The sequence below is a fragment of the Prorops nasuta genome, unplaced genomic scaffold, assembly GCF_024137725.1.
Source record: "Prorops nasuta isolate Cenicafe-Biocafe unplaced genomic scaffold, Cenicafe_Pnas_1.2 PNAS00005, whole genome shotgun sequence".
Lineage (NCBI taxonomy): Eukaryota > Metazoa > Arthropoda > Insecta > Hymenoptera > Bethylidae > Prorops > Prorops nasuta.
In genome coordinates, this window is record NW_027116802.1 from 9,894,089 (window position 1) to 9,916,776 (window position 22,688).

General features: G+C 35.9%; 1 protein-coding gene across 2 annotated transcripts in view; it reads left to right on the forward strand.

The window, feature by feature from the left end:
- Nucleotides 1–22,688, forward strand: part of Pgant9 (polypeptide N-acetylgalactosaminyltransferase 9) — a 136,273-nt gene that overhangs the window by 28,393 nt on the left and 85,192 nt on the right. For both annotated transcript variants that reach the window (XM_066726943.1, XM_066726944.1), the window contains exon 2: nucleotides 10,286–10,328. The gene's annotated coding sequence lies outside the window, so the exon portion shown is untranslated. The remainder of the gene's footprint in view (nucleotides 1–10,285; nucleotides 10,329–22,688) is intronic.

Genomic DNA, 22,688 nt, shown 5'->3' on the forward strand with positions numbered 1-22,688 from the left:
TGGTCGATTGCCGATGTGGCGAGGGGTGCAAGTAGACTAGTCGATGTGCGGATTAAGTCAAGAGGCCACCTCGTAAATCAGAAGCTCACCCAGCTATGTCTGCGGTGCTGAAGATAATAACCATTTTGCGCTTCCGTAGACTCTCACCCCTACGAGTGATCTTAGCCCGTGCGAAAGGGTCCCATTCAATTAACTTCGTAAAACGTAAATCCGAGCCTCCTTGTGTGATTCTCACCATCTATATCCTTCCCTCCCAAAACGCGTTTTCACCAAATAGACCCAAACAAAATTCCAAAAACTTCCTATTATACTACCTAAACTTTCAACACGTTGGCATTTCCAAAATTTGCATTCTTTCCGCTCTCTAAAATATCCTAATACTCATTCTTCGAAACGTTTTATCATGGTCATTCGTCTACTACTCACAATCATGCAAAAGCTTTTCGCAACATCGATGGAAATTCAAATTCTACTCGTTTCCCACTCACTCAGTCAACTTTACTACCACCCTTTCTCACTTCCTTGTGTATATACCACTATTCCTTCGTAGGATCTACCGAATTTAACTATAAGATTTTATCGCTCAACGATAAAACGCGAAGCATTCTTATTTTTAATTCGCTGATCGATCCGTTGCAGTTTCACGTTTCAAGCTCAGCCAGAGACTGCTAATACAGCAATTTGGTAGAAAATCTTTGAAATGACTCAATGAGTCAATTTGGTATAAATTTTTACGTGAGATGCATTTTATGGTTCGTGGAGATATTTCGGTATAATTTTATTAATTGTGTAAAAATGGATGAAAAGTTAGTTATTTATAAGGATGATCGAATTACGAAGCTCGAGTACGATTTCGAAGGATGAAATGGATAAACTAGCTTATAGCATGTAACTGGCAGATTTATCGCAAACGGATAATGACATTTTTGAGTGGTTCGACTGTAATATAACACAGTTTTCGCTACCGTTGGATCTTTTACGGGGGAGCAATGAGTAGTGGGTGGTTCTTGGGGCTTCCCATTCCCGTGTGCTTTCTTGCAACTAATAGAAGATCCAGATTTATCGTTCGCGATGTAGCAGTGCACAGCTCCCTATCTCGTCCCGTAGGCGTATTCACTGGCGGAACCAAAAAGAAAATGTCTAGCCAGCCAAAAGATCGTGAGCTGAATAGCAACGATCTTCAGCCTGTGTCACGGTTTGCCATCCAAATGGCTTTCAGACCATCGTTTCTTTGCCATGGATTTGCTAAACTGTCTCCCACTTTAAAGGCATGACTTCACTTCAAAAACCCTATCCATTATTACAGACTTCATTAAATTCAGTATTCGGATCATACCAGTCAATAGCACAGATTAATTTCAAAAGTCTCTCTCGATAAATGTATCAATTTTCCACTTGGAAATTAATGACATAGCGCGCTATTGGAAAATAAGCGAATATTATTTCATGGTAAATATAAATTTGGTTTTAAAAATTGTTGAAGTCGTGGGTGCATATAATGGTATATCGCTTAGCTTTTGATAGTGTGAGTATTGAAATTCAAGGTTAATTAGCATATCTATGCAAGATTAAGTCGAATAGATAGAGGTAATAACGTGGTACGAAGGTTGGATACTTCTTAGTGATAAACAAATAAAACGAGCAATTTTGGTGAGCATGTAAAATTAATTAAGAAATGAAGGAGAGAGTATCTTAAGGAAATGGTTGCGAGAGATCCGCGTAAGATTACGGAAACCGGATTGATTGCAGAAATTGGCAGGAGGTATGCAATGCAGTATGGTTAATAAATAACGGAAACTCTGAAGGTTTCGTAAACTGAAGGTTCTGTGTACACACATATATGTATAAAGTTTTGTACGTAGTATATGTTCTTACTAGACACGCACACATAGAAATATCACCTGTTGGATTAGAATTTTATACGAATGGCTATATGCTACATAATACTAAAAATAATGTACGTGTACATACTATATATAGAGTTTACTCGTTGCACTATATTACTCAACGCTCTGTTAATCATTATAATAAGCATGAAAAAGTCGTTCTTTTTTTACAATATTTTCCGGAACATTAAAAGCTACTTACATCAAGCTTTTTATACTAGGTTATCCAATTTTATAGGTTCATTGTGATTCGTATAATTTGAATGCATGGAACAGTCGCGTTACGCGAAGAAATGGTTCATAAGGGAGTTATTGCGTGTGGGAAGGAACGATGGGAGTGAGTTTGGGCAGGGGTGAGATCAAAGAAGCTTACACAAGGTCAGGTGGAAGGATGTTTCGCGAGGTTATGTCAGCTCGGTTGCGGGATTAACTAATTAGAGCTGCGTACATCCTTCGGTGTTCGGACGATTAAGACGTCGACTGCTGAGCTTAAGGAGGATGTAATCGTCTTAGGTCCGTAACGACCATCGGAACGAGCTCGCATTAATCTTAGCCGCGCCAACCAGCCTGCTAGCTTGCCTACCTGCCGCTGTTTGATATGCGCCCCGACATCCTGCAGGACCCCCCTCCCCTCCTTTCAACTTCCTGCAGGACTCCGCATCCTTTGCGCATTCCAGCCAAGATTAAGCTTTTCACCTCCTACCCCATCCCCGCCTGTACACGAGTATTCCAACACGCGAGAATTGGTGCATCATACTAAAACTCAAAATACGTGATAAGCCTTCCTCTCTTCGATCTTTTCCCCTCTGCTTCTCTTTTTTCTTCTTTTTTTTCTCTTTTATGCATCCGTCGTAATGCCACCTGACATTTTGCTTAATTTCGCTGATACGTAACATAAAAAATTGAGCTGTTACTCTTGGACACCAAGATACTTGAATTTTTAAAAATTTTATTATTGATTACCGTCTTAACTATCTTAAGTTCGATCTGCTTAAATTTTAATAATTTCATGTTTCTTTTTCTAGAAGAATGATAAATGTTTGATTATCGTTAGTTAGCGGGTGAATGTTTTCGTTTACACTTTACAGCAATTTGCAAACTGTCGCTCGGAATATAATGTTAACATTTTTAGTGCATTACTGACCTTTTGACCCTAGTATATAACTATAGCAGAACTTAATCTTCGTTTCTCAGGCAGTACTTTATTTAATTTTTCTGCATTTTACAAGCCCATATTTCAACCGCATTACATTTTGTACAGCTAGCTTTGGTGCTTGTACACCTTCGAATGCAATAAGATCAGCTCGTATATTTCAGCCAACTACTTCGATGATCTCGGGGGCTCTTCTTTTCCTCTATTATTTATTTTTCTCTTCTTCCCATATTCAATTTTATTATCAGCGGAACTGTCGATTCGAAAATGAATATGACGAAATGGAACACTTTCAGACTTTTCGTTTTAATCATTCATAGAATTTTTAATATCCGAATCTCTATATAGTTTGATTTCGTTATATACTTTCCACTTAATTTTAACTGTAAATTAAAATTTAAATCAAAGTGAAGAGCTTTCAGAGCTGCTGTTAAAAATTTAGTATTGATCTATTAATACTATTAACGATATTGCAGGAAATCGATTCTGTAAACTGAAACGCGGAATTTATGTAGAATCAGTTATGATACAAGAGCAGCCATGCATGATTAATTTAATTAAGCCAACAATGCATCGTATAGTCTGGCCGACTGTTTACCCTTCCGGCCTTTCAGCACGCGTATTTTAGGCCGGTTATTAATTTGCTCGTTATTGTAGAATGTCCAATAAATTTACTTTGTGGCATTAACCCAAGATCTTCCTCATCATGCGAAGCTTTCATAGTTCCTCCATGTTTCATTTCACCTCTTTGAATCATTGGTCAATTTTCGATGTTGACACAGCTCGCAAAGGAACGCTTAATTTTTTGCAACAATGAATTGTTGCTTTTTTTGTTTAAGTTATTGCATTACTGTTTGAAATCCTACTTTATAAGATACTGTAAACTAACGTTTATAGCCCATTCAGCAGTTGTTTTTTGATTGACAAATATTTCCCTCCTCGTAGTTTGCCAAATCACTTTGAGTGCATTCTAGATTGATTTGTAGGACAATAACAATATTTGAAATGCGTTATCTATGCTTTGGTCTCAGAAACGTCAAGTGCCTTTTGCTGAAAATTACGTTTGCCGTACCCACGTATTTAGTTGCAGCGATTCTGAGTAGAGACCTCATTACCAAGCTGGCATACGGTGCTTCACTATTATACTATATAAACAGTCATTCAAATAAATCGTGGTTTGATTTTTACATGTATATGCAAATAGATTGTAGTAAATGAGATTTTATTAGAAATTGTACGCTAAAGAATGCCAATGTATTCCGTGATATTTTATTTATCCCCTACCTCTATAACCAGAATAGAATATAAGTTTTTTTTCACTTATTGTCATCATTAACCACCATCTTGTAACGATCCTGCTTAATCTACTTATTATTATTTTTGTCCGATTAAATTTAATTATCATAATTTGATTAGTTACTTTACACATACATCTTATTGGCCAAATTAAAATGACGTATAACTGTCCATTATCTTAATACAATAAAGGAGGAGGGTGAGGAGTATACAAATTTATAGAATGTCCTAATTCCAGACTTAATCCAATCTGCATACGATTGTCAACTAGAACGTGCCGCGGCACATGCACTTGATTTTAATTAAATCCAGTGCAGATTAAATCTATGACCCACTGATAATTTAGACGCTCTCTGTACTCTGCACTCGAAACTATCGTATTGCTCGTATTTGATTACACAACTCTTAACAAGTAAAAAAGTAGTTTCTCCAGTAGCAACTACTTCCAATGGACATTGCACTTTTCTCATTGAAAGGCGTAAAATTGTAAAAGTCCATAAAATAACAACATTCAACTGGTTTAAATATTTAATAAATCGCATGTTCTCTATTCACCTAATATTTTAGTTATAATATCCGTTTCTTGGTTATCACTTGGGCAACAATAAATATTCAACTTTGCTAGCCTCAGAAATAGGGTGTTAGAGTTGTGGAATCGTTATAAATTAATTTCCAGAATGGTATAAAGACAGCTGTTTAATTTACGTGATGGCTGTTTGATAACTTTATTGGAATATTTAATTATTAGAAGTTTGATCAAGTTTGATGAGTCTCGCCGTGGAGGAAAATGAGATGCATTGAAGCACCTGCATAACCTGACATGCGCGAGTATAAACGCCTTAACTTTCTCGCGATAATCCAGCTTGATACCTGCTACAGTCCTCTGGAATGGGCCAAGTATAATTATCGGGACTTCTATGATCCTCTCAGCCTTCTTAAGCCACACGGGAGCTATTTCTCTTAATGCAAAATAGTCCTTGAAACACCAAATTAACCACGGAACGATCGGATTATCCAGTTTGTCCAATTTATGTGCAATCGATCTTCGATCCTCTCGACTCTTGTCTCAGTTAAGTTTACTAGAAAAAAAAAATATTTGACTCAAAGATCCTTCAAAGTTATTATAAAATTAAAAATCGGAATTTAAGAAGATAAATAGTGCTATGAATCGAATGTAAGTATATTAGGTAGCGAAAATTGATATTGAAATGAAGTAGCAGAGATACCCTGTAAAAAATGTTTACAACTTAGAGAAAGGTAGATGTAAATGGTTGTTTTTTTTTTACTAAGAATGTGAGGGTTAATCTCATTGATGATTTGCATTGATTACATATTCAATTACAGTTGCAGCTAGTCATTTAACGGGATGGATAAAAGAAGCTTGTAAATCAAGTTTCGTTCTGCCGGTGTAACAAACTCTGTACACGATCGATGATAATTCATCTCGGTCATGCAACCGTAGACACGCGAGTCTGCTGATAATTACCGACTTCCTTTTCTTTAAGCGAGATAAAACTTTTTTTCTCTCCGTTTGCGCTTTACCTTTCCAGTGCTGCTTATCGTTCGTGCGTAAGTAAATACCGTTTCTTCTCTTATTCACCGATCCATTCGTTTTATCTCATATATGCATTGCACGCCTTCGAGTGAAGCTTATTACTTAATCACGTCACGATTTTGAGGTTGGACGAGCGACGGGATCAACGTAACTTGATCGCTATGTTCCCGACGATAATTTTCTCGACAATCCAGGTGTCGAAAAATTGCTGAGTAAAATCTTGTAATAAAATCTTAATACAGGTAGGATATGGCGAAACTATGCAATGAAATCAAACTGCAGTCTCATCGTTATATAACTCGAAGTCTACTCTACTATCGCATAAAATTTCTCCAAGAAATGAAATGTCGAAAATTCATATAAATTTATAATAAATATTAAAGTATTAACAATCAGTGGAATGTAAAAATATATTTTAGTATGAAAGATGAACAAAGCTTTAATTATGGGATGTTGTTTAAAAGCTGGTCGATAACAAGTAACTGCTACAATAATTTTGCTGAGCTTTTCGAACATAATAAAATCAATGCATCGGAGGAAAATTTAGTATTGAAGCAACATTAAAAAAAATATTAATCCACAATACGTGAATGTAACATTCGACGCTTTCATTTGAAATTGAAATGAAATAACACATTAAGCGGATTCGATATTAATGGCAAATGGCTACTTTCCAAATCTACATTTTACTGTCGATAAATGGTCTCTTTGTATTTCGTAATGAATGGTTCTCTCATTATATTATTTTTAATCCGAGTGAACAATGTAATTAAAAGTTTAATTGATATAGTACGTACGATTTTACAATTTATTCTCTTTGAATTTAGTAGTGATTGAGTCGACGACAATTTGAGTATGAAATTGAAGATAAGGAGCTAGGATAAAATCTCAAAATAATTTCAGGATAATATCCATTAGGGGATTGAAGGAAGAAGGCTGAAGCGTTTCGGTGCGAATAGGGTTGGGGAACCGTAAGCACGAAATTATCCTTGCTACGAAATCAAGACACGTCTTCCCTGAACTAGATCAGGATTTTCATTTCCGTACTGCATGGAGTTTGAGGGCTCGTCGCGGAATATCTGGCGCCTCGTCTACGACGTAAATGAGATCTGCCGGAGTTACATACGTTATGCTCCCTATGTAAACGCGTCTACTAACATAAGATAATTCAGCTCGTCTTTCCCCTATGGTACTTTAAAATTGTACTTATCAAGATGATTATTAGAATTACCATACATCTGTTCCTAATTTTTCTTTCCCCTTAATGGAAGAGTTTTTGCAAGTTTCTAATTTTCTATTTAATTATTCTTTATTTATTAATAATATAAGAGGTGGTTTTTAAAGCAATGCTCTTAGGTGATTTTATTAGTGGAAATTAGCTTTCCTAGAAAGACAATATATCGGGTGGACTACTAACCATATAGTCAAACGTATAAATTAGAATTAAAATTTTTAATTCTCTATAATTTATTTATTAATGATTATATTTGAAATGGTACAGAGAGACATATCTGTTTTATAATTATTTATACTATTCATATTTATAAGGTTATTAGCCGCCATAGTTAACCCTCCACCCGGTTGTATATGTACACTATAAGCGATGGGGCGAGAGACTAATTGCCAAATGGGCCATTGTGAATTTTTTCTCCCAATTTTGATTCTACACACGTATTCGTTCTTGCTCTACTTTTTCTTTTCTCGACTTTCCGACAGATTTGCCGAATTACTACTGTGCACGTGACAAACACGTCCGGTTATTAAAACGGCTACAACAAAAGCCCTGCGAAATATTATAATTCGACTTGCCGATGTAAGGCTCGAACTTATTAGCTGGTACGCGATCAGACGTAAATCAATATTGGCATTTAGTTGTCAAAACCAGCTGTACCTTGTAAAACTTGTCCACTTTCATAATAATTCCTTAATCTGTATGAAAATAAATCATTCTTGCAGCAAAATAAGGCACGAAAATTCCAATCTTGTGATAGAATGAAAGAATTATTGAGGAAAAGAAGAAGGGAAATGGTGAAGGGAGAATCTACAGGGAGAGAATAAATTTTGTAGGTTCTATGATAAAATAAAGTCGTCGAAACGGACAAAGGGGCCTTGAAGGATAGAAGCACCTAAAATGGTTGAGTGAATGTCAGAAGGGAGATTGGAATAAGGGACAGGGGGTTAAGCATAGAATAACTTTGGCAAGTTAAACTAACCAATCGATTGTACGAGATCAGGCTAAAACATGGAAAGGATTTTATTTGCAAGGCCCACTATCCATGGGCAAACTCTATCCGAGCTAGGAATTTATTGAGCGACTGGGTCTTTTATGATGCATGAGACTTCCCCTAGCTCGAGATAATGGAATGGGATATAAAGTGCGAGCAATTCCGTCACTCTGAGCTTTTTTCAAGTCAGAGTAGCCCGGCTATCAGGAGTTTGCGCCTTATGAGTCCTCCAATGGCACCCTGATTGGACGACAAACTATTCCTTTTACGGAATATAATTTTTCCATTTCTCTCACCGACCCAGAATAAAGTTCTTCGTCCATCGATTAAATCATTAAAGGACAATCTTGTCAAAATGCCACTATAACTTATATGACGACATTTATCGTTTAAACGAATATATATATATATATATATATATATTCCTGCTCTAATAACAGTGTGGTACTATTTGCCCACTTTATGACAAATATCAAAAACTTGCATATTTAATTGATGCTTTATTATAATTAATTCTAACGAGAACTGATCATCTCACCATTTATACAATCTCTCCCCGGCTAGCTTCTTACGTTGATAGTGTGCAATGAGTACGAGCAATGAAAAGAACTGTTTATATATGAATAATAACTGTGATAACGGGCCGTTTTTTTAGCAATTACCTACAGGTATTTTGGCATTTTGGTCATGCTTTTCGATTAAATGCCATTTTGCAGAGAAACGTTACGCCGCTTCGTTGATTCGATATTAATTGTAATGTAACGTTAATTGCTGTTGTAATGGTCTCTATTTGCCGAGAGCCATTATCGTAGTAAAGCTACAGTCTCGGGGATTCGCTATTGTCGAGTAGAGCTTTTTTAATTAAGAATTGTATTCGGAAAGAAGGTTTGATTCCTCTAAGTTTTCGCTCCGTCACCGACCTAACAGCAGATCGTCTATTGAGATTAATTGTAGGCATATTAAATTTAATTGTCCAACATCCAAGGGAAAGATTTTCTAGTATTTATTCTAGCGTGAAAGTGGTAATTCTGGAATATCATAATCTTTTCCGTTGAAAAAAAATTATTTAAAAAAATGGAATGGCAAGAAGAGTTGCTAAGTAAGAAAGGAAAAAGGGAAGATTGATTTTATTGATATTTTATAATCAAAGAAAAAAACTGTTTTGAAGAATTGTCTAGCTTGTATCAAAAGCACCGGAAACATTTCTATTTTTGTAGTGAATAGAAAATTTGAATAAACTAGTAGTTTTCATTCGTTTGCTCTCTCCGTCTGTTTTGCAATTTGCCGAAGTGGAGTGTCTGTGCAGTGTGCGACGGGGCGTTTCTCCCCGATAATCACCGACTCTCTCGTTACGTTCAGCTTTGTCAAGCGCCGTTTTTATCCCTTTTTATCATCCATCGCAAGTCAAAATACAGCCTCCGATCAGACTATTAGGAGATTTCACGAGGGTCTAAGTAGGGATCATAATAAACTAAAGTCTTTTGCTGTATAAGATTTTTGTCTTACGGAACTTGAAGTAGAATATGAAATTTAATCTTGGATGAAGTCATAAGCATGCAGCAAACGTGTATTGTGGTTACTTGGGATTTGAATATTTATAGATGGCTCTATGAAATATAGAGAGAAAGAGAAAGAGAGAGTTTTTTAATAGTGTACGAAGAAAGATTTAAAGAAGCAGAAACGAATTGTGTGGTAGAAGTGGAAATAGAGAGAAGGGGATAAAATGTGGGAGAAATCGTAGTCTATTGGTAGAATCGATGAAAAAACAGCTCTGACCTTTCTGCTATCCCAATCATTTCACCCTCTTGCTATTTTCGATTGGAATCAGGTGAATCGGTAGATGTATTTTTCCTTTCCCTGTTGGGCACAAACCTTCATCCGTCTCTCCTGCCTCTCCATTTTTTTACCCCTCAAACTCTGACACCAGCGAAATGATGTGAAATCACCCGGAAGGTGTGATCTACATATGTCAGTGGGTTCCAAATAAATTGGAAATCCTTACCGATAAATTTCATCTCTTCGTACATGTAATATTCATGTTTAGCAAATTTTGTTATACGATAACAACATTTATTTCAACGAAACTGGATTAGGTTAATTTAGAAAACATACCTACACATGGATCTTACAGTCATTAAATTTTAATGTGTCATTAATTTATATGTTACAGACTTTATCACCGAAGCTATCGCTGTATTGGAAATTATAGGAAGGTAAGAGTGGGTTATATACTGATATTGCATATTGTATATACATATTTGTCCAAATATCCTAGCCTTCTACATTGATTGACGTGTCTAAATTTATAGTGAGTTGATGAAGAGAATGAGAGTAAATAAGATTTATCAAGTTGGGTTTATTATTTAGAATCGGACCTGCTTTCAGTCTCTTTAAAGTGGCTTTCCACCAGAAAAGATCGGTGAAATATCGGAGAATGAGAAATAGGATGTTCAGGGTGTTTCTTTTTAGTTTCGAGTAGCTTCTGAGATAAGATTGTCTGCTTTATTCACTAATGCTCTTGTTTAACCCCGCGTGATACTTCAAGAAGTCTTGGCCACAGATCTATTTCCATCCCCCTCGCTCCTTTATTACTGTAGTTCGTATTTTAATTATCAGCGTCGTCCCATCTTTTTGTTGAAAACACTGGAAATTGTGTTTCTTTCCAGACAAATACTAATCTATTTTCTATTCTTACTATTTTTGTCATCTTTACAGCCATGAAAACTTTATCATCCTTATCAGTTAAGCTCTTACAACGTGCTTTTATTGTTTAAACCCCTCGAGACCATTTTTTGTCCGTCGTCGTAATAGTTATTAGAAAACTTGCCTTAAAGTGTGACTGGAAAGATGGACGTTAGTCGAGCAGAGGATTGAATGCTTTGCCTTAAATCCATGAAGAAAACTTGTACGTAAAAGGAGTATAGCAACAACGGGATTTGAATTGCAATATAGAAGTTTAATGAGATTGTTGCAATTTCGAAGAGATAATATTATTACGGAAGACGTGGATGATGCTTTTAAGAATTTCATCTTAGTCGAGTGTACTTTTTATGAGGATTAAAATTTCCTTTGAAATTTCTAGCAATGCAGCTGACGCGGTGGCGCGCGCTTTGTTTCATTTATTTCACAGTTTGAAGTTGGCCGCTTGTGACGTATACATATGTTATATGTACTGTAGTGTATAGCATTCGGCCTTTGTACCTCGAAAAAGTACTGGCTATATGAATTTCAGGTGTGAGAGCAGTGCATTATTTAGATGCAATTTTTTCCGTGATCACCTGTCCAGAGAGGAAAGAGCCCCACTACGTTAGAAAAGATTAATGTTCTGATCACAACGAGAAAATTTGAGCCACACGCTAGTGTCGTCTCTATTAAAGTTCAATTATCATATTAATTACGCCTACGCAACCAAGACAAACTTACATAATTCAGCCAAGTTCATTTTAGTAATTAAGCAATTTTTATTTTTCTGTACTTTGGCCATAAATATTTCTGGTAATTTAATTTACTAGATGTAAGTATAAACAGTGTTTCCTCACTTCTCTTGCCAGCCATGCCATCGTAGGTTTCCTCCACGTTTTTCCACATACCCCCCCCCCCCCCCCCCGTTAGTTTCGGAGCTTCGGGGCTTTTTCTGCATGAAGCAGCACAGCGGAATTCAAATCTACTGGCGTAGTTGACAAGTAGAATATTCAGCAATCATTTTAACTCGATATGCATTTTACGCAATTTTAGTCTCAACTCGAACTGAAAAAATGTATTCGCTACGGTTATGACTATTGCACAATGGATTTTATATGCAGTTGGCTGCATCGAGTGACATAAATAGCGTTGTTACGATCTCTACAAATCAATTCGATTATTTCATCGACAGAACCGAATGGAAGCAACGAATGAAATGATACTATCAAAAATAATCGTTTAATTCGTTCCATTTGTTAGTTCTTATTTATCCTATCCCTAACACTGTTGTATTCTTCTGTTTAATCCCTTAAATCTTTTCGATCGTTTCAACCTACACCACGCGATTTATCATTCATTTGTTTACGTGTTTCATAGAAGCACAATTACTCTAATGCGTTGAAATTTTTTGGCTAAATGGGATTCTTCAAAACCTATTGGTTTGCTGCAGTATGAATATAGTAAAATAAAAACTTTAAAAAATCTGCAATAGAGAAAATGTTTGATCTACGCGAGGTTACTAGCACATCGTTTAGTTACAGGATTTTATGTCGAATTTGGTGAAGAATTTTTCGTTAGAGGAGAATCGATACGATTAATCTCGGACAATTCGTCGGCTTTCCGGGCAATGGCTATCGACAGGCCTAGCAATTTCTTCGTTACCCGTCGTGCCCTATTGAAATATTATTGGCATGGGGGAAAAAGGTGGGTGTGCCGCTATTCCCGATCACCATAAACGTGATGTGGTATGACAGATGAGCTTATCCTTTTTATCGATTGGCTTTCATTTTGACAAAAAAACAAAAAAGAAACAAATAAAAATACGTGAAACTTTGCTGTAATTCACGACAAACTTTTTCAGAAATCGTATACTATCAATCAATAATATCTTAAATTTCCATTATAGCTCCAATATTCTTTATGATAATTTAAGTATCGATTTTCTAACGATCTTCCGCTGTAATGAATTTGCAGTTTTAATCGTTGCGTACATCACTTTCTGTTTATAGGCTATTATTATTAGAGTGTAATTCGGTGATTTCTGTTCAGAGGCCATCTTCTTAATGGAGAAAGTTGTCGAGCTAATGAAAGCTGGTTGCGTACAATATTTGTGTGTGAGAATCTCCAATCTAAAGCCTAGTAGCGATACCTACAATTCCTGTAATTATGTTGGGGTAATTATTCATATGTATATCTTTATGTACGGAAGTAATCATGGCGTCGAGTGGAGTCGAGTCACATTAAATTAAATGCAAAGCAGACTATAGCATCTGAGCATCTGGTAGAAAGTACAGGCGTTTAATTTCTACTCATTTGCTTCTATTTGATGATAATTTTGTTATTATATGTTGAAGGAATTATTAAAAAGATATAGAAGATCGATTTGTCTTACCAATTTTTCCCCAAAATTTTAATTTGAGTAATTATAATTTTACTAAAAATAAGCCTCGTTAAAATTTCAGCAGGATCTGTGTATATAATCATCTGCAATACAATTTGTAGTAATTTTGAACTGTTAACTGAACTCCTATAAAGGAGGTTATAATGAGGTGCGCATTAACATCATTTAACGATCTGATGAACTTAAAATTAATTAATTTCTACGATCTATATAGTTTTGGAGTAAGTGAAATAGCGTTTAATCTTTTTTGAGGGTAGTTTTTGATGGAGGGAGATTTGGAGGAAGGCTCCTCCTTAAGCAGGTGAGTTTATTGGTTCGAATGGTCGAATAGAAATTTATCATCTCGCTTAATTAAACCGCGGTTGCTAATGGGCTTAGGGCAGAGCATTTAATCCGGCCTGCATGTTGAGGCTGAGCTTCGAGGAACGTAAAGTAGGAAGAAATATCATTAAAAGCGAACTTCGGTCGTATGTGATACACTGATTAATAATATTTATAGTTTATTATTGTCTCGCCTCTAAAACCATCATTAAAACTGTATCTATAGATAAAATCATTATTATAATGAAATTTTTATTACACATTCTTTCTTTATTATCCTGTAATATCATTATTAAAAGATTGACTAGTTGTGTGTATATAAACAAATTATTATTAAAGAAAGAATGTGTAGTGGGAGATTTGTATAGGAGGGTAGAAAATACTGTGTCTTTTTTTCGAGCTGTTGTTGCTTGAGTACAGCAGCTCAAACTGTGGTAGCAAGGACAGAAAGTTTCTTGAGGTTAGCTTTTTTGGGGGTAGTCAGGTAAAGGTGTACGAATGGATGGGTGAGGACGGTATGCAGGATAAGGATTAAGGAATGAAGAAGAGAAAAGTGGGGAGAGAGGTGAATGTGTTCAGTGTTCACTTTGCCAGCATTTGTTTCACGGGCGACGAGGTAGGTGGTTCTGGTCGAATTGCGTTCTAAATAATGCATCATTCGCTGGAGCGTTTGGTCGGCTGGAGATATGGTGGGCATAAAAGTGATATAAGGCCTGCAAAGCGGATCGCTCGATTCCTTCTACCGGAAGGAAAAGAGGAATTCTTGCAAGGGTGGCTTGCCAACATCGCTAAATTTACTTTCCAATCACAAGTGAGCGTAACACCACCCCTATGATCCCTTCCATTCCCGCGGCTTCCACAGAAATATCATTTTTCTTCTACTCGAAATTCATCAAAGCTCCTCTCCTCGCTTTTCCCAAAATTATCTGTGCAAAAGTCTTGAAAGGTATCTCTCCTTTTTCTCTACGATAAATTTATCGATAAAAATAATCGTTCCAATTTTATTTTATGTTTATCAACATTTTTGCAATAGAGCTTTCTTCAATTTATTGCTTGTACTTTTTTACACAATTGTATATACAATCCATATATAAAGGTTTCCTTTAATTCGATACCACATTTCTATTTACAATGGTTAAATGTAGATCAGAGAGGGTTTTATGAAATATAAGTACTATATTCTAATTAGAAAATCAAATAAGTTCAATGGATACAAAAGATAAGAAAATTGAAACACGACAGTATTCTTTGAATTGACGGCAAGTAGAGTTTTGTGCCAGATACCCAATCGATTGGAAGTCTCGAGCTGTCTCATCCCTGCTTGGTTTCACGAGTTTTCCTGAAACTTTTCTCGTCTTCCTGTAGGATAAGCTGAATCACTGGTTGAACTCCGGCTACACATTCTCTCGTATCATTCCGTTTATGAATAGCGAATTAATGATTTAATCGCAATATTTACTGCAATTTTATATTTGTAATCAATTACTGTATATACCAATCTAGTTTCACAGACATATTGTATATGAATTGTAAGTCTAAAGATATCTTTTACACCAGTCGTCTTCGTAACGTAGTCTGTTTCCTATAGAAATATTTGCATTTATAGCTGAGTAATGCAAAACTGAACACGCCGTTAGATGTAGATTAGTTTAAGCACAGATTCAATATGACGGAGTTTTAGTCAAAAGAGAAATGTTTTACTCGTCCAAGCAGCAACATTTAATAATCGCGTATTCTCTTTTATCACTCAATAATTTACTATCGACAATTTTCATTCCATCATTTCATATGTATTAGGATTTACTTGCAATGCATTGAAATAAAAGTTAATTTAAATGAAAGGCCTTTTAAAAATATCTATTAGTATAAAATTTTTCATAAAAAAATGCTTGTTCGAAAGGTGCAACTGATTATTTATTATTATAGTTACTATTCGGACATAAATGATAGGTTTGGTTAATTGAGGAGTAAAGCGAATAAAATGTGTACATACTTAAATGTTTCCCGAAGTTGGTAACGCCTCGCTTGAAAGGAAAGTTTCTAATAGCGGAATCTTACGCATAGCTAGAAAAAGCAAATTACAACGCTCGTCTCATCCTAATCATTAATATGGAGCCCTGACATAATCGCCGAGTAATAGCATTTTGTTTGTGTTTCGTGAATAGCTATGATTCGTTCTGCCATGATGGAACGATGCTGTTTCTACAATAAAAATCTTCAAACTTGACTGACGTTTCATCCCTATCTAATCAGAGGGATTTGCACATTGCATTTCCATTTCATCAGATTACTACACGTGCTATTTTTACCTTTCCATCAATTTTTTCATTACTTCTATAATCTAATGAAAAGGACTTAACCAAATTTTGAAAGAGAGTGTATTTTTCTTCAATTAATAATAGAAAGGTTAGGTAGAACGACCAAAGATAAAATCTAACAAGAATATTATGAAGAAGAAAGGTACAGTGAATAAGAAGGTAGATACGATAGGATTGAAGACTACGGTATTGTACAAATAGGAGGTACTAAAAAGAAGGTTTGGCTCTCGTATAAAGGCCAGCCTGGCAGACTCACTGCTGGACTTCCTTCACCTTCTCCTACTCTTTCAAAGTAGCAGCCTGCAGGTGTAGGAACAGCCTATCTACTCTGTCCATGCCTTACCTGCTTCAGTCGGTGCCTCTCCGTCGTCAAACACGCTACTTTCGTTCTTCTTCCTTTCTCAAAATTGAACTGTATCCCTGTTCAATACTTTTTCATCCAATACGCAAGACTTCTTCACCGGTCAAGTCTAATTTATTTATTTACATGCTCTTTTTATATTTCAACAATTGAAAACCTTTACCCTGTTAAATATAACTCTCCATCAGGTTTCTGCATTGTGATTAGCTTCCAGAAAATAATCAGTTGCTCAAAGAATTTGTGAAAGTTATTTTTTAATAAATTTTTATGTTACGGATTCACTGTGTTCATAAAGTTATGCTAGGTGTTGTGTATGATTAATGAGTTTATGCCTATTAATATTTTCGGTGTAACGCTTCTGCCAGGGCTTCTTAGTGGATTATTGATGGCCTGTATAATCTTCAGGATTTAACTCAAGTGTCTGGTAAGTAACGATGACGATTTTTAATATTTGTCTTTATTAAACTCTACTTGAACTCATTACACAGTTTCAATCGTTCATTAAGCACACATTAAGGGTATGATATTATCGATCAAATCACTTTGCTAATTAAATAATGCGAAGCATACGTAAAAAGAAGCAGTGGTTTTGAAATAGACGAATTTTATTTTCAAGCGAGAGGTAGAAGCTAAAATAATTACGTGTGGTACTTGTATTAAAGTTCAGGTCGCAACAACGAATAATTTAACCGAATCGATCGTTTAAAAACAGTACACACATATGGTTCATCCACGTTCGCGAGCCATGCTAAAATTAAAAAAATAATGATCGCTCTCTCTTGCCGCAACGTCCTATCGTAAACTTTTAGGCAAATAACGAGTTGAACGATCAGCAACAGTTTTTATCATGCCTTTTATTACTTTTTACTGAAAAAAATATCATTCTCATCGCCTTTATTCCATACAAGAGAAATTAATTAAACCTAATTATTGAATTCATTGTACTTATTCTGCAGTATTGTAACCATTTGAAGTTGGTTTAACATGCACTCGTATAGAGAATTTAGAAAAATATTTCATGCCTTTAATTATCCTATTCAATTAAATTATTTGGAGTTTGCCGTCAAATTTCATTACTCAACCGTAGACTTGAGGAACTGAAATGATTTCGGAAAAACGATGAAAAGTAGGTGAGTGATTGTGCGGGTGGAAGTAAACAACAAATAAGCCGCTTATGGAGTAATCTAATCCGATCGTGACGAAATCCTCGCGGCGGACGCGCATGCCATGTACCTATATTTGCAAAATGGCTGAAAGCGGAGGAGCAGAGATAACCGCCGATAAGGCGTCGAAGTAGCTGCTGCTGCGTCGACGCTTCGGAATAAAAGTATAAAACTAACAGGGAATCTCCTGCGTCCTATCTTTTACGTTCGTTCTTTTCATTTTCCAACACCTACTTATCGTGTCGCTTGCACCTTTTTCCACCATTGATCTCTTATCAACGTTTCTTATTTTTAAGCAGATTCTCCAAACATAACTTCTCACTTTAATATACTAGAGTATTAAACAAAATATAATAACACATATACTCGCCCTGCAATATACAAAAAGAAGTTATAACGCCAGCTTAAAAATGATAAAATACTCTTCTCCACTAAACTTTAGCTCTTAGCAGTAGAAATGGACAAAGAGAACTCTTTTTCATCATTATAAGTTGTAATCACTGATATTAAGCCGATCTTTACGATTAAATTTAATGAGCTCAATCATAGCAAATCGCAATTATGACTTTCTGAGTTTTTTTATTTTACACGTGTTGTGGCTAGTTTCCCTATCATTGACGTTAACGTGATGGAAATTGCTATTTCATTTAAACAATAGATAAAGAACTCAATCTTCTTACCGCGAAAGATATGAATCAATCAATAAAATCAGTGGATAGGAGTAACGCAGTATGTTTGAGTGTAATCTTATAGGGTTCAAACGAAATTCATGTTCCGACTCGTCCCTGGCCCTAAAAAGTTATCTACGACTCGTGAGTAATAAATTTAAACCAATAATTTTTTTCAACGTTATCGTAACAAGACGACATTTTTATATCTTTTTGCATGGAAGGTCTAAGATTGATGGGAATTTCGACGTCGGAAACGTAGGAGGGGTAAACAATGAGACGCGAATTGAGATCAGCATCCTATTGCGAGAATATAAATCCAGTACTCGGTGTCACAAAGACGCAGGTTTTTTGGATCGTGGCCAAGATTCAAGCCAAACTCCCTGTGGGCCTGCAAAAAACGAGTGCAACTGCACTTGCTGCAAAAGGGTGGAAATAAATATTAATGTAGAGTAAGTGGCGCAAATGGCACCTCCAGATTGTCGTAAAATATTTCCCAATAAATAAACCCTCCCCTTTCGCCGCCACCCCCCCCCCCAACCCCACACTCTTTACATTCATGAATCTACAGTATACCATTCGATCATGATGCGACTTCGAAATTAACCATTTGCAAATGGGTTATAAATATCAAAGTAATATATTGTCATCAAACGAACGTGTTAACTTTGCACAGTCATTACACTTACCAATCTTTTCAAAGGCTTATATTGGTTTCGTGACTATATATTGCATAAATTTCGTCATGTAGTTTCAACGGAATTACACTAAAGTTAATTAAACGTAGCCGGATCACGCAGTCACTTTGGAAACAATATCCATAGAAATTCGGTGCACTCTTTTTGATTAATTAGACGCGAACATGATTTCATCAATTACCACCGTATATGTAACGATACCGTTTTTCTAGGTCCGGAATTTTATAGCCTAAATTTAACGAGGCAATTAACTGGTATTTAATTAATTACGTCGGAAGGGAGTCTGCAGTTTCATCGTGCAATTTATGACTCGCATTATTTCACGACGTACAATAAGCAGGTGCAGTTTAAACGGGGATTTATTCACTTAAGTATTACGAAAGTCAAGATGAATCTAGACGATACGATATGGAACTGTGATGCTGCTTTCAAGGTCCAAACTCATAGTTTGGAATGGACGAGAAAAAATTGTGGGTTTTAGGATAGTGTAAAATTTTTAAGGCGCGAAACACACACCGTGGAGCTGTCGTAATTGGTCAGATTAGCCATGGAGGACGAGTGAAAGTAGCCGCTACGGCTAGTTTTATGGTCAAGGCTCAAGCTAAACCGTCATTATCGACCGGCGTCTTTACCAGCCTGCATTCCAATATCCACCAGGTTTCTGCCAAAATTAATCTCCTACTATACGTATTTTATTTTTTCAGAGATTGAGTAATATCACATTAATTTTCCATTCCAACATTTTTTATCCGGACGACAGAAGTGTTAATCATATATACATCAGTCGTGATACATAAAAATTAAGATATTGATTAATCATGTAAATGAACATTTAAATTCAAGTGTTGTTTCTTTTTTTTGCCCTTTGTAGATATAGGTAATGGCCTAATAATTTGCTGTAAATGAATAGGGGAACTTTGATTAAAAAGATAGCTAAAGAATTTGCAAGCTGTAATTGCACGCCGACGCTTCGCAAATGGCATTGCGCAAATTCCTTTGTTGACAGGGTTTGCATTCTTGAGAAAAGAGGTGGTGTTAGAGATTATTCAAATAAACCAACTGGTTGATTATATCTGCGGTTTTGATGATTGCGTTTACTGATGAAAATCACTTGTATCAGTAAAGGAAAGAAGCGCGAAGGAAATTTTTTACTCTTATATAGTCTATTGCAATCTAAGGAGATTCGTAAATATATCAATACTACATGTACACACACATATATAGAAAATCACTATTCTACAAATTATTATTTCTTTCAAATAATAAATGTGATACTGCAATAAGTGTTTATTCCAAATCTTGATTAAAATTTAATCATAATACTTGTAATTAATCAAAAGAGTAAAATGGACAATAAATCCCTTGCTTATAATTTCGGCGATAATATTTTATGACAAACTGTTACTAGTTTAGATTAAATTTTATGGAGATGTGTAAATGTATTATTAAACAACAGCTTAATTATTACATCTGGATTTAACTAGTTCTAATCCACCTCCTCTGTCCGTTTATGATAATAATTTTCCTTGACCAACGTCCTTTGGCAACGCTTCGCTTAATCGATTAATCGCATCCCTTCAAGGTATATACACTTGTCTGCTAAGCTAACATTGACAACCCTACGCAAATGTTTGTACTCCCGTGCTAGTAAGATCGGTGATAGCTTGGATTAGATATGGTGAATACTCCTTCTGGCGGTCTACACGTGACTTCGTGACTATTTTCATACATCGTTTACAAGCCTTGCCTCATTAATAATTTATTGGATTTTATCCCATCAACAACGATAGACTGTCAGTTATTTGATCGACAAATTCCTTTTGATTATTTTCAAAGGAGTGTTCAGTGAATGAAAATATTTTTCAAAGTAATTTAAACGACAGTTTCTCGCTTAACTTGATGTTTCAAAAGTTGAACCTTGTTGGATTGGGCAAAGGAAATTTGCCAGGACATTGTGCGATAGTTCTTGACACATTGTGCCGTCGATAATTTGCGGTAGCCTCTAGATGAGTTTCGGCTGGCAAGGTTTGAGTTGCCGAATACTATCCCAGTCAAAGGGGACCTCAAGGGACATATTTAGTTCTAAGTTGCCTCTTACAAGGCATCTGTTTGATTTTCACGAGATATCTTGAAGGGAGCTCGTCCTCGACTGTACCAATGGGGGCCTCAAGAAACTTGGTGCCCTCCGTTGTTAGGAACGCAAACGAGATTCACTTGCATGTGAAGGAGAGTATAGATACTTTCACGATTGGAAATCTCAGAGGTTACCATCGAAACCGGTTACATCTGCCGTGATTCCTCCGAGAGGGGGGCGGAGATTCAGAATATGAGACCGTTCCAATTGGAATTTGAATTCATGTATATTCCTAGTCCATGGGAAAGTAACATCCGCTTCTTGATCATTTCTTTTCTCCACTCAGTAAATATATTTCTAGAGAGAGGGAGAGAGAAAGAAAATAACTGATACATAACAAATTCCATATGATGGTTAATCTATGTTTTAATTTATCAATCGTTAATTAATATACCTATAGATTTGATACAGCACTTTGCCGTTTCATTATTTTCAGTAATGCAAACATCCAATATGGATATGCAATAACGACGGTGCTGCCATTGCCCAAGCTTGTACACAATTAAATATAGCAATATTTATCGATAGCTATAGAAATCTCGTAAATTATGTACATTGGGTCAAGTTGCAGTATATTGCTACGATATCATGTCTATTTTACCTGCACTTTAAAGTGTATAAAAAAATACGATTAATAACAATTCACAAAGCATTGCTCAATACAGATCTAACTTTGGAGATGGTCGATATTCTCCAATAAATGTTCTCCTCATATGTGGGAAAGGCATATTCTGTCGGTAAAGTTTAACTGTCCGTATGCAAAAGTACTTCCTTCCAGGGTCGAATTTTCAGATTTACGAAGCAGCGCCATCTTCTTGGGAGACGTGCAGATTTTCATAATATGCTAATATCCGGTCTGATAAAAATTCAGTCTGTCGTAAAAACATTTTGAAATTTTATGTTCCGGTACAAGGACAGAAATATTAGATAAGCGGATAAAGAATACGTTTAGCACAATGTACTTATGTTACAAATTTGTACTTCTAATATCATCAGTGGACAATTTGAGCTCTACACTACATCTCCCAATAGAAATTCAGCTAGTTAGGCACGTTTATTAAATATATGATAACGAATCCTGAATTCACATTTAATTCAGATGATTTGCAGAGGATAGAGGTAGGTGAAAGTAATCAGAGAGCATTTTAATTCAAAGGGCTTTTAAATCCGATTTAAAAAGCTGAACTTTGCGAATAAAAGGTGGAGAAGGTGAAGAATTTATGATTGGAATGGCTCGGAAATGGCAGTAGAAGGACGTTTAACGATGATATTCATCCAACCACCACCTCTATCTTATGGAATCTGCTGCTGTGTCACCGAATCTTACGACACATATTCGCGAAGAAAGCCGAGAGGAGAGTCTACGATTCTTTCATACGTAGGTAGAAGCGTGGAATGTCAGAATAATGGCCAGTTTCTCTTTCGTCTTGTATCGTAGATCGAATAACAAGAAAAACTTATTATTACCACGCTTTTAATTAGAATTCACGGAACTGCGAACCATTGCATCCAATGCTATTCCCATCATATACTCATGAAATTATTTCTCCTTTGTGCAACAATAATCGCATTTCGGACAAGCTTATTCCGCTTTTTATTCATTTTCATTTTGTAGGTACAATCCCTTCGTGATACTGCCTGTGTGTAGCCTGGCCAATTCCAGTCAGGCTCTTTTTCCACGATAAAATGATGAAGGCGTAATTGACAGTGAATTTCAATTTAAGCACGAGCCTCTCGTGAATATATGTCGAGAATTTTTCAAGCGGGACCACTCCGCAACCTGCCAATTACCGATAGTTTACTCTTACCAGAAAATTATGAATCGAC